This window comes from Triturus cristatus, chromosome 5_2, assembly GCF_964204655.1.
Source record: "Triturus cristatus chromosome 5_2, aTriCri1.1, whole genome shotgun sequence".
NCBI classification, from domain to species: Eukaryota; Metazoa; Chordata; class Amphibia; order Caudata; family Salamandridae; genus Triturus; species Triturus cristatus.
Genome location: NC_140588.1, coordinates 119,004,295 through 119,017,187, shown reverse-complemented (window position 1 = coordinate 119,017,187; position 12,893 = coordinate 119,004,295). Strand labels below are relative to the sequence as shown.

Below are 12,893 nucleotides of genomic sequence, written 5' to 3'. Positions count from 1 at the left end.
AAAAGGAGCCCTCTGAAAGAAGGTATAACCTCAGGAATAGGGATAATTTGAGAAAACCTGACAGGTATCAAGTTACTGATACACGTTCCTCTCGTACCTTTCAGATATTGTCACAGACTTCCGAAAGAAGAGGAAGGTTAGATCACAAAGAAGAACGCATGAAGTCCAAAGACGATCAACACGTTCAGAAAAACAAAACAAACCTAATTTCATTAATAAGAAGGTAGCAGGTCTGAAGATCAGACATGCCGACAATTCTGAGAACACAACTCAAGAACGGAGAATGGGCTCAGACAATGCTGGACAGTGCAGCAGAAGTAACAATAGCTCGCCAGAACCTGAAGGAACTTCTGGAGATAGTGGACTTGAATGAGTACATCACAGTTGAGACTGTAGACACCAGGTTTAGTACTCCACAAAGGTTATATGAAATAACACCACGGATGGAGGGAGACATACCAAGAAAAGTGAGAGCACTCTTTTGGGAAACAAATTCAAGGTGTTATGATATACTTCTAGCAGAACAGGACTGGCCACCAGAATTTGTTAGGGAGTGCCCACATGGGGAAGACATCATTATGCCAGCCTTCTCCAACCATGTTCCAATACATTTAAAACATACATATGCCAGGAAATGGGCAGTTGCCCAGGCCCCAGCAGTATACAAAAATCATGTAGGAAGGGATGAGGACTCACCTCACCACAAGATACAGTTCAAAAATCAACCTACTGCACAAAGGCAGTACCCAATTAAGCAAGAAGCTTAAAAACAGGTCAGGGAGATCTTAGATCAACTTGAATACCTGGGGGTGATTGAAACATGCATCTCATCAGTGAACAATCCTTTGTTTCCTGTCTCCAAACCAAACAATACATATCATCTAGTTTTGGACTACAGACACCTGAACACTTATTCAAAGACATTTGCTATGCAAAATGCACAGATTACAGCATTAATGAATAACATTTTGCGTAAAAAATATAAAACCACATTAGACATTTCAAATGGTTTCTTTTGTCAAAACATAGCACATGAAAGTAGGTACTTGACAGCTTTCTCATTAATGGGGACCCAGCGTCACTTTTGTCAACTCCCTCAATGGTTCAAGAACAGCCCGGGTTATTCTCAGCAAGAGTAACAAAGTTACTACAAATTTATGATGACGAGGCATTGTCATATGTTGATGATATCTATCTGACAGACGATGACTTTGATAGGCAATCGAACAGGGTGAATACCATTATACTGGGCTTCGCCTCTGAGCAAAATCCAGAATTGCCCATCTCAATGTCCTCTTACTAGGATATGAGCTTTCAAGTGAAGGCAAAAGCCTGGCAGCTAACTTTTTAGAAAAGTGTGTGCTGCTCCAACCACCAAAAACGCTGAAAAACTTACAGTCGATTCTAGGTTTCCTGAATTTTGGAAGAACTTGCATTTTAAATTACTCAGAAAGGGTTAAACCTCTCTACGAATTAATCAAACTTGATTTCAAAATCAAAAATTGGACACAGGAACACATTGATATCCTGCGTTCACTTTAAGCTGACATGTTAGCAACAAATCACTTACACACTTGCGTAAATACATGCAATTTACATAACTTTTAATGAGGGTGAAAATATACCAATTGCATACAAATCACATTTGTATACACAAGCGGAAATGCGCTTCACTTCAACAGAAAAAATTCTGACAGCAGTTCAAACCGCTGTAGCAAAAGAAAGAACGCTAGCTCAGGGGAAACGCATTATTGTCGTGACTCCGATACCAGCCTTAAAGGCAGTTGCAAAAGCGATCATTCCAAATGCAAAAGCTTTACATCCAAGATGGATACAATGGGTTAATTCTCTTGCTGCAACAGATGTTGAAAATGTTTTTGACCCTTATTTAAAAACACAAGCATTCCTGCAATTTGAACATGAATGTACTCTGCCTATTGAGATTCTCCCTCTTCATCAGTACGAATTTATAATTTATACTGACGGATCAGCACAACCCGCTACGGAAAGGAAGCAAGCTTACAGTGCAGCGTGCGCAATCGTTGAAGGTCGCATGCGCAATGGTAAATTCCGACCAATGGTCACTAAAACACAATCTCTAGGAGATTGTACAGCTCAACGAGCTGAACTACAAGCATTCAAATTGGTATTTGAAAATACGGATCAGAATTCCCCACACTTATAGTGTGCGATTCTTTTTACTGTGTTCAATCATACAATGAATATTTACAGAATTAACTTCAAAAATGGTTTCAAAGATGCAAAAGGTGGCACAATCAAGCATAAAACATTTTGGGAACAAGTAGTTCAGCTGCGGAATGGACTACAAAACACTCACGTGATACACATGCTGAGTCAACGTGATGGCTTTCACATTGCAGGGAATTCATTGGCTGACGAAGCCGCAAAGGGGGCTGTGCAAACGGCTTCCGTAGTTGCGATCACTCGTTCAAAAACGAGAATAGACAGTGAGATATTATTGGCTGTCAGTGCTTGAAGCAAAGGCAGTGGTGCAGCGTTACCTAAAAGGTCTCCATTCAAATACGTGTATATAATTGATGCGAACAACGTTCCATTTGCTCGAATCCCTGGCGTGGGGGATAGGGTAATTCTAAACATGGAACGTAGATTAGGACTAATCCTAGCAACACATGAAGGGATAGCCCCTGCCCATGCAAGTGTTTCTGCCACAGTATCGTTATCAAAACAGAGATATTGGTGGCCCGGCACTAGGAAACAGACCAAAAACTATGTTTTGGAATGTGAAATATGCCAACAAATGAAAGTCTCTACAGTGAAACGTCCTGCGCAGACACCCCTGGTAATTTCAGATAATCCATTATCTTCTGTTTACCTGGATCACTGCGGCCCCTTGCAAAGGGATGGTAACTATAAATATATCATGGTCGCAGTGGATTCGTGTTCAAGGTTCCTGTGGATGCTCGAACTGTTATAAAAGATTTTTGAGTTTTATAGGCACATATGCAATTGGCACACTACATTCTGACCAAGGCCCTGCGCTTAGCTCTCGAGCTTACAAAAAAGGCATGGCCAGTTTGGGCATTGTATTGCGGTACTCTTTTCCATTCCATCCTGAGGGAAATTCTGTTGTGTAAAGGAAAAACCGGGACATAAAGCATTCTATAACAGCTAGGGTATTAGGTTCGGGTGATGGTGGGTCAAACATCTTTATGGGGTCCAACGCTCATTAAATATTTTGCCAAGAAGTTCTCTAGGGGGGGTCACTCCATATGAGGTCCTATTTGGGACAACAATGTGGGTTCCAGATCTCTAATGTAAAGGCACAGTGGTGGAAAATAAACCATTTGATATCAAAGATCGTTTGGCTGTTTTACAGAACTTAAATGAACTAAGATAGAAACAAAGCAACGTGTTAATGAAGTCAACCACCACTGGGGAAAATCCAGACATCCCAGCAAGGCCTGTCTGGATCCCAAAGCTTGGGGATCTAGTTAGAGAGAAGATCGCGGAGAAGAAGGAATTTGGGCCTTCTTACAGACAACCAGTACCTGTCCTAGCCATACACGGAACAAGAACAGTACTTCTGCCGCCCCTTGCTGGAAAAAAGGAGAAAAGATTTGTGTCCATCGACCTCATCAGACCACACTATATGGCCAATACTAAGCTGTAGGCCTTGTGGACTCTGACCAAGTAGCAGACTCACACCTCTAGCTACCATTCAAGAGGTTCAAACTGAAAGACTCATCACCATTGAGGAATCAGTAGTAAGAAATGAAGGAATAAGCAACAATGCTATGGAACTCATTCCTCTTGAAACCCAAATAACAGTTTGTCCTGATACTCCTGTCTACACCAACGTAACACATGATCAACTGGTGCCAGCGATTTCAACGAATCCTTATGCAATTTCAACTATTAACAGAACTGCCTCTGGCTATTTCATTAACTTTGATATGTTTTTTGAGGATCCAAGCGAGCCTGAAACAACGCCAGCCAAAAGAACTTTCAAAGTACATGCACAAGACTTTTTCATCTCCTGAAAAAGACGTATCTGGTTTCACCATGGATTGAACTATGGATTATTTCTGGAATACTTTTCTTTCTGCTTTGGCTAGCTTTAGCAATGACTCTGCGCATGCTGATAAATGGAAGATATATTCACTTGGACACAAAAAGTAAAAATGTGAACTTACTTTTGAAGCCACACAAATCATACCATCGTGAAGTAAGAGACTTGTCAGCAGTGAACATCACAGCCGTTCCTATATAAGATGGTATAGTTTGGGACAAAACAGATTATGATATATTGGACCCGTCGGAAATTTTGAAGATTCCACACTTATTTAAGATTTCATTAAGTGACTTTATTACCTCCAGTACCTATTCTGATGATTGAGACATTGAGACTGTTAATAAAATGATGTCTGATCTAGAAAGGTCTGCTGCATTCTCTAACCATGAATACTTAGAGGGTTCAACAGACTATGAACAGCTTTATTGTTTCAACCACTATGGTCATCATTTTTTGCATAGATCTGCAACACCTAGAAATGTATTTATGTATAACCAATTGGAACATTGTCCTACACCACTAAGGGGTAGCTCAAAAACGTTTGCAAAGAAGTTTCCATATTTTTCAGGGTACAATACATCCAACCCAGAAGCGTTTTACTTTAAAAATGTGAACAAAACAGGAACGACAAATATGTTAACTAATACTAAACAGATATATTCTGCACCCTTTATTGCTCAACTGACTAGACAGGGTTTCGACTTTTGGAAAGACACAATTGACACAAAATCTGACTGGGGTGCAAAAGATTGGCAAGTGCAGGGGATAGAAGCTTTGTTTAGAGCCTGCATCGTCCCACAGCAAATAATGTTTTTGAATGACACTGTCCAACAAACGTCTTGCCTTGGGTTAGCCAAGATCAAGGACATGAACACACCGTCCATACCTACACCTGCAAGTAATAGCACTACGCAGGGGGAGGTCGACGTACATAAAATTTTACAAAACAACAGATCAGATCCTGAATGGGAAAAATAGTTGCTCTGGCCCACAGACACAAACATCTGTCAAGAAAGCTTCCTGAACAGAATACAGGGTTTTACAATTAACAGGTCAGACCCACGTTATGTTCAAAGACAGCATCCAGGGGTAATAACAACATACCGTGTAGGAAAATTATGCCTTGATTGGCTACAGACATCTACACTAGAGGATGTGAAACAACACATATCTTCAGTTAAAGAAGACGCAGACCTTAGGGATTTCTTGCTAGGTCCAAGAAAATCGCGTCAAAAACGTTCCATTAATGCTGGCATCTATGCTGCTTATAATGAAATATGGAAGGTTACCCAAGCAGACGCCGCAGAAAGAATACGAGAAATTGATCGTATTAATTTAGAGAAATCTCTCGCTGTGGTCGACAATGGGTTAATGACTCTGTCATCCAGGATTTATTCACTGGGCAACATTTTAACCTCTGTTATATACATTGTAGAACAAGATTTGGTCCTGCTGCAACAAGGCCAGCCTCAATTACGTTCTATTCTGTTATTAGGCTGGACGCTACAAAACTTGCGTGGAGGCTATGTGCCTTGGCGTTTCATCAGCACATTGTCTCTGTTTTCAGAATACAATCTCACTGATAAACAGATCGAACTGGCACAAAGGGGAGCAAAGATTACAGTGCTGAGCATTGAAAAACTGGAAAAACTGCCATTTACAGTAGCAGAAAAAACAGGTACCGAATGGATCATTCATGGCAAAATAACTCTGTATGTTACAAATTTCCATTTTCAGTATTGCCTCAAACAAATGCAAGCAGGCAAATATGAAAGGTTGGGTAAAAAATACATCAAGACATCCTGGGATTTACCTTACACACACAGATGTTGGAGTGGCGAGCGTGAAGTGTTTCTTAGCAGTACACACAGTGAAAATGCACTGAGCGGTTCACTCATATGTCGGGATATTAGTTTACACGGGGCCTGTAGCGGTTCCACTGCAAATTTATCCTGCCACCTGCCAGGTTCACCAGATGCTGTGATTAATCCAATGTTTGGCCAACTTTCAAATGGGAGTTGCCACATGTTGAATGATCAGAGCTGTTGTGGCATGTTGCCAAGTATCCCATATCTAGTAACGGTTGGCTCCAGGGTCACTCGCTGTATGGAAGTTTTGTTCCCCCAAGTAGACACAGTCAGGGAGTCGCATTTATGGCCTTTACTGAACATCTCTTCTATACGAATTGATACTTTAAGCAGAATGAAAGCCATTCTTTTACAACAAACCGTGCCTTTGACCTCGGCCAAAGAAACCTATGATCTACAAATTGCAAGGACTTTGCCTGAGATACAGGCTTTATTACGTAAAAACTGCCCTACACATTTCACAGAAATGTTGGGACGTATCTTAGACATGTCTGATACGAGTGGTATTGTGCATGTATTTAAGATCAAATGTTCAGGAATGTTAACACCTTTTCAAGCAGTCCTCGGAATCATTCCAAACTTCGTGCACTCTTTGTTTGGTGGTCTGCCGCTAATTTTAGCACTCATTGCAGGAATCCTGTTTTTATCCCTACTACTATGGTATGGCAAGCCAATTCACCAGCGTCACTGCCAGCACCTTGGAGAAAGCTCTCCTGGAAAGGAAGTGTAGTGAGGGCATAGTACAACTTTTGGGCTTACCTCGTCTACGAGAATTAAATATCACATGGTTTCTGTCATTCAGACCAATCTGGCAAGATTGCATCTTACCTGTTCTACGCTGCCTGCCTGCCTGCTTTGCGATGAAGAATGCATGCTAGACATCTGTCTGACACACCCATCATTCATGCCAATGGATATCGATACTCTGCTGGACCCGATAACGGCCCAGGCTCTGTGTTGTCCCCAGCGGCTACCAATCCTGATGACGGCATTCGTTGAGATCTCACAGACGCAAAATGCTACTGCTGAGGTACAAGATGGATCAACAGGCACACAGGTAACATCAGAAACTAACATTGCTACTTGCGATGCTTCACATCTATGTGCAGTTAATCTTCTAAACGAGGTATTCCAACTATGACCGACATCGGTAGACGATCTTTTGTCTACAGGAATAGAGGATTTCATGTTTTCACTAGCTTCTTACACTGACTTTTGATTCGACTCACAGTGTACTGGGAAAGCAATGAATTTGGCCTTTATTTTTCAAAACAAAAAGGCAAAACCTTGGAACTTTTTCCTATGATTATTTTTTTTTCTAAATTTGAATTTTACTTTTTATGGCAAAGTAATCTGCTTACAGTGTAACTATTCATAGAGAACAGACTTCCAGGGACACATTGTCACTTTTGTTCACCACAATTTCATTTCTGTACCATGAAATGAAATGGCTTTGACTTTTTCTTCTGTATTCATGAGCCATTTCATTACTGTATATATTTATGTTCATTCATTTAGCATTTACTGTAAACATATGCTTAGAATGGTACATTGCTTTGAATATGTACAGCACCTTTACATTTCATGTCTAGCAAAAGTTTTTAGCAAAGACTTATTTTAGTATGCTTTTACAAATGGTTTTAGCAACACGTGGTACTCGATTTTATATGTTTAGCATTTTAAATGTTTAGCATTTAGTACTATCGATCATTCGAAAGTGGAGTGGGTGTTGTTTTTCGATGTAGATGTCCATATATTGGTTTTCCTAAATCATGCCCATATATAGGCACAATTCGCATTGCTCTTATTTAGGCATAGATTCCTAGTCCTTATTTAGGCATTAGCCATGCTATCCAAATACAGGCATGGTCACCTACATCCGTCCATCCCCACGTCACAATGAGTTCTTAGAAACCAGACCCTTAAGCCATTGGGACTCTCCCTAGATAGGAGTATTGATATCTGCAAGAACTCATCTAATATGCATGAGCTACTATTCCCTAGGGTTTCATTCATGACGTCTTCCTCTGCCCGACTTTACGTCAATGCTAACATTCCTAATCACTTTCCAGGTATAAATATACCTTCCCTTACCATGGCAAACCACGGCTCGGCTACACAGCTCGATACAGCTCACCACGGCAAGTTTGGAAGAATTCGAGTCCCCGCCTGACGCACTGACCAGACGCTGTCATCCCTGCTCGCAGAGAATCCAGCTTCCAGTGTTCTGATACCCTTCGCGGGGTGTTAGAGTTTGAGACCCGAAAGAGATTCCCACCTCTCTCATTCTAAGGTATGGAGTTGACTAGAACCTAGAGGGACTCTTCGCATACAAACTTGGCATATGCGAAACTATAGCATTCCATACTATAGCATACATCACCGACTTCTTACCTTGCACTACACTTAGGTTAGGTACACTGGGGTAGAACGATTTAGAACTATCAAACGAATATCCACTTTTTAACCTAAGTTATTTATATATATATATATGAATATATGTCAAAGCTAGAAGACAATGCTATCACAGTATTATTTCTTCTTACTGCTTACGCTTTGCGTATTATATTTCGCACACTGTCTTGCGATTGTAACAGCTCATATCTCTTACACGAGAAACAAAACTGTTCAATAAATCCTTTTATTGAAACACCCGTCTATCTATTTCTGTGTAACTCTGAAGAAACTAAGCATGCACGATTGACTGTGTGAAACAGTTATCTGTTGTTTCCACGATTCTGAGACATGTTCCGATTCTAAGGGAAACAAAGTTGTCATGTTTATGCGGTTGCCAGAAACTACACCCGTCTTTTTTATTTAAGGAGTTTCTAGTGGCCTCTGAGTTAGCTGGGACACAAAGTAATTAAGTTTAATGTACTTGATAGAGGCATACTGACCTCAGTCCTATACCACAACTATAGTGTATATTATTCCAATGCGCAGAGCCTATAAGGGAAATAGGAACTACACTACAAGAGGGTGGTGTTAGACTAAAAATATCTCAGCTGTGTTGTTTATATATTGTTCTGCTTAAGTTAGCATTCGCGGCACTATTTTATGTTTGCCGCCATTTTGATCTATGAGCAAAACTAATCTCTCTCTGTGTTTCTGCGAGAAGCAGCTTTGGTAATTTTCATTTTCACAAAGGTTGTCCCTTGCTGTACTAATGAATACACTGTTCTTATTAGTGCATACTTTTCCCACTATATAGAGGCCTGCGCCCACTAGCCAGCAATGAGCACAGGCAGAATGACCTTGGCATAGAGATAGTGTGTGCCCGGTCTCAGGATCGAAACTTATCCTTCTGCACCTCCTTGGTGAAGCTGCCTCCATCTGGAAATTTCCAGCCTGGGCGGGCCATCTTTGTACATAATGTATCATCATGTTTTCTGAAGTCAGTCCCTCTCCAGCAATCCTTAGAGACTGGGCAGATTGGGCTCCGTTCGAGTGTACCTGAATAAATGCTTGGTTTGTACTTTCTACTGGTTGACCGACTCTTCATTTGTATGGAAGGCTGAGAGGTGGTAGCGAGTGACCCAAGTGGCCTTAATCGGTTCACTTCCTTCAGGGTAATTCTATTCTATCTGATGTATCTGGTCATTTTAGGCCACATGATGAGAGTTATTGAACGTATTCAAAATTTGGTTAACCTTATGTTTAAAGGTAAATACTAGGGTGTCACAGAACTGTTGGCAATGTGTGGTCACATTGGTCTTTGTGATGGAGGTGAGCTTGGTGACCACCTGGAAGAGTTCCTTGGTGGAGTTAGAGGTATTTTCATCATCTGTGTGTAGTAATTACTTTTTTCTTTGATGAGAAGATTTTTATATTGGGCTAACTCTAATTCATATAAATGTTTTTCTTGGGCATCTTAGTGCATTTGCCAACTCCTTTCCTGCCTTCTGCAGGCTTGCTTATCCAACCTGAGGGCTTTTGGAAAACCACGGAGCAGAAGGTTCCTTCCTGTTGGAGTGAGTGGAATTAGGAGGTACTAGCTTAAGAAAGGTGGAGTTAGCTAGTCCATATAGTATGTGGATGCGAGCTCAACATCCAGAGGAAGGATAAGTTTAATGTGTGCCAAACTTTGGGGTAGAATGTCAGTGTCTAGTTTGTTCCAAGATCTGCAAGTGGTTGACCCAACTGGCTTGGAATGGTTGTAGAATTTGTGAGGTGTATTAAACTAGAAAATAATGGTTTTGTGGTCAGACCAGCTGAGCAGAAAAACTTTTTTAACAGTAATGTGGGAGTCTCAAGAGTCCAGCTGAGTGTGGATTCCTTAATGTGTTGATTAAGTCCTAATGATGAGGAGATTTCCAATAGGCCTTCTGTGTCTTTGTCCTCTTTAGCTTCCAGATGAAAATTAAAATCACCCAGAATGGAGAAATTGTCAGACTGGAGGCTGTACTCAAATAGTGAGTGAAAGTTATTCGTAAAGTCGTTTTTAATGCCAGCGGGAATACATACGTTTTCCTTTAAGGGTCAGCAGTTTATGGCAACCTAAGCTAAAGAAGAGTGCCTCACAGTCAGTGGACGGGGTGGTAGTACAATTGACAGAGAGGGCACTGCGGTTTATCAGGGCGAGGCCTCCTCCTCTTTTTAAAGGTCTATTGAATCTAAACAGCACATAGCCAGTCGGTACAGCCACCTCAAGAGCTGGGTTGGATGCCTCATCACACCAAGTTTCGGTAACAAATAGCACGTCAAGAAGATCTGTGATTTCATACTTATGCTTGGGCAAGGAACGAGCATTAATTAAGGCAAGATGAAGCTTAGTTCCATTTTTATTGGAGGGGGCTGCCCGTGTGAAGTAGTCAGTGAGCGTAGTGGCGGCCCTGTTATATTTTTGTTACAGATAGGGCATGTCAAAGCTGGCGAGTGAGGGAGAGAGGCCATGCAGATATTAATCCATTGGGGTGGCGAGGAGGGTGTAAGGCAAGAAGGGTCTTACCTGAATATTTAATATAGGCGTCTTGATCCAGGGGGGAAAGATCCAGGGGTTCTGGGACTGGGCCCCATCCAGGTGTGGACAGGCGCAGACAGGCTTGCCTTAGGCACGCCTTTGGATACAGCCATGTTTAAATACCCTCAGAGTGCGTATCCAGACTTAGTGCCAGATCACAAAAAAGGAAAGTGAGAGGTCAAAACAAATGAGGCTTTCCAACTAGGGCCCAGGAACCCTTCAGCACCTACAGGCTCCCCATGTATATGATATGTTTAAAAGAAATAAAATATGTGAACAAACCCATAAAGTGATTAAAAGCAGGGATGTAGTACACCAGAGATGGCGACCGCTATGACAGGAGCCAGGCACCTCCTAAAATAGGAAATACAAGGAAATCAGACGTTGTGTACACGTTCTAGCATGCTCAGGAGGAGCTGATGAAAGGGCTGCCACTCTGCTGGACTGCTGGTCTGAAAGAACTCCTGCCCTGCTGTGCTAATCTGCAGCCGGCTTGCCTGAGGAAGGATATATTGGACCTGTAGTTCACTCTTGAACCCAGGACACCAGCGTGACTCCAAACTAGTCTGCTGGCCTCCTGATCTGAGCCTAAGGGACACAAAAGGCTCTCCAGCTTCCTGCACCACCACCTGGACCAAGCTGAAGTGAATTCCTGACCCTCAAGTGGTGCCGTTCAGGTTCTGGGCACTAGGGAGCATATTACCAACAGAAGGGAGAAGCGTGGCATTAAGCAAACATTGCGAACGCCACTCTTTTCCATTCTGAAAATGCAGACATGTGCCGTATACACAAGAATGCTGTGCACCCCTGCGTTTCCACTAGCACTGGCACTGCGTTCAGCTGCCTAGCGCCAATGCATGCACCCTTGCACCATAGTGCAAGGGTATCAGCATTGGGAAATGAATGTTTATGTGAAGGAAGGTCTCCCTTCCTGCACATTACCAATAATTCATGGCGTTTTGAAACTTCTATGTGTGCTGCTTAATGCAGCACACATAGAATTTGTAAAACATCTTTTATTTTTATTGTTTATGTGCAGGAAGGGTCAAAAGGGAGCGTGAAGCCATGTTAAGTGGCTTAATGCTGCCTTGTAAATAAGGCGAAGCCCCTTTAACCAACACAACATCACTAAAAAAGAGCTGACATATAGCTTTTGGGCTTTCTGTGATCGCAAATGGGCCTGTTCGCATTGAGACCTCACTACTCGGTCAGTCTGACTGTTCTTGCTACTGCATTGACAGCCACAGGGACAGCCAAAGCAAAGACCCAGCAAAACCTGCCTGCGATGCCTGGCCTGCTCTTTGCCCTATGCTGGCAGCCTCTCGTGACACTCTCCCTGCTCCTTGCGGCCCCCTCCAACATGAGCGGATCTCTTGGCACAGATTTGAGAAGGTAAAAACTTCAGCGGAACTAACCTGGTGACTGTAGTCGACCTTTGCGCTATTGCAGTCAGCATAGAAGTGTGACTTTGACTGGTTCGGTGTGACCAGGTATGACAAGTTTGCGCTGCGCGCTTCTTGGTGCTGTATTTATTGAAATCTTTAAAAATTCATAACTCCAGTTCTACTGATTTTAGGTTTGTTGTTTTGGTCTTGCTTTATTTAGTAAATTGTACTCTATACTTCTAACTTAGCGTGGGATCCTTTTTGTGTGTGGTGTTTTTCATTTTATTACTGTTTGAAGTGTTGCACAAATATTTTACACATTGCCTCTAAGTTAAGCCTGACTGCTCCATGCAAACTACCAGCGTGTGGTTGCTGCTTGACCAGGGCTCACACCCCAGTTAACCAACAACCAAATATCTCACATTGGTGATCAGCTGTGATTGCGTTTGTGCAGTCCCATAAAGTGATTTTGTGTGCACTGCCATCCTATATCTTTGACCAGTTTGAATTTTAAGTTCTTCCTGATTGGCCTTTTTGCTTTTATAACATTTATACCACTTCACAGTCCTGGGTACAAGTGGAGGAAGGGCCAGCACTTGAGGTCTTTCTCCACAGATTCAATAGCA

General features: G+C 42.0%; 1 pseudogene; it reads left to right on the top strand.

The window, feature by feature from the left end:
* The window catches only part of LOC146822710 (sulfide:quinone oxidoreductase, mitochondrial-like), a 145,887-nt pseudogene that overhangs the window by 25,701 nt on the left and 107,293 nt on the right, over nt 1-12,893 (top strand).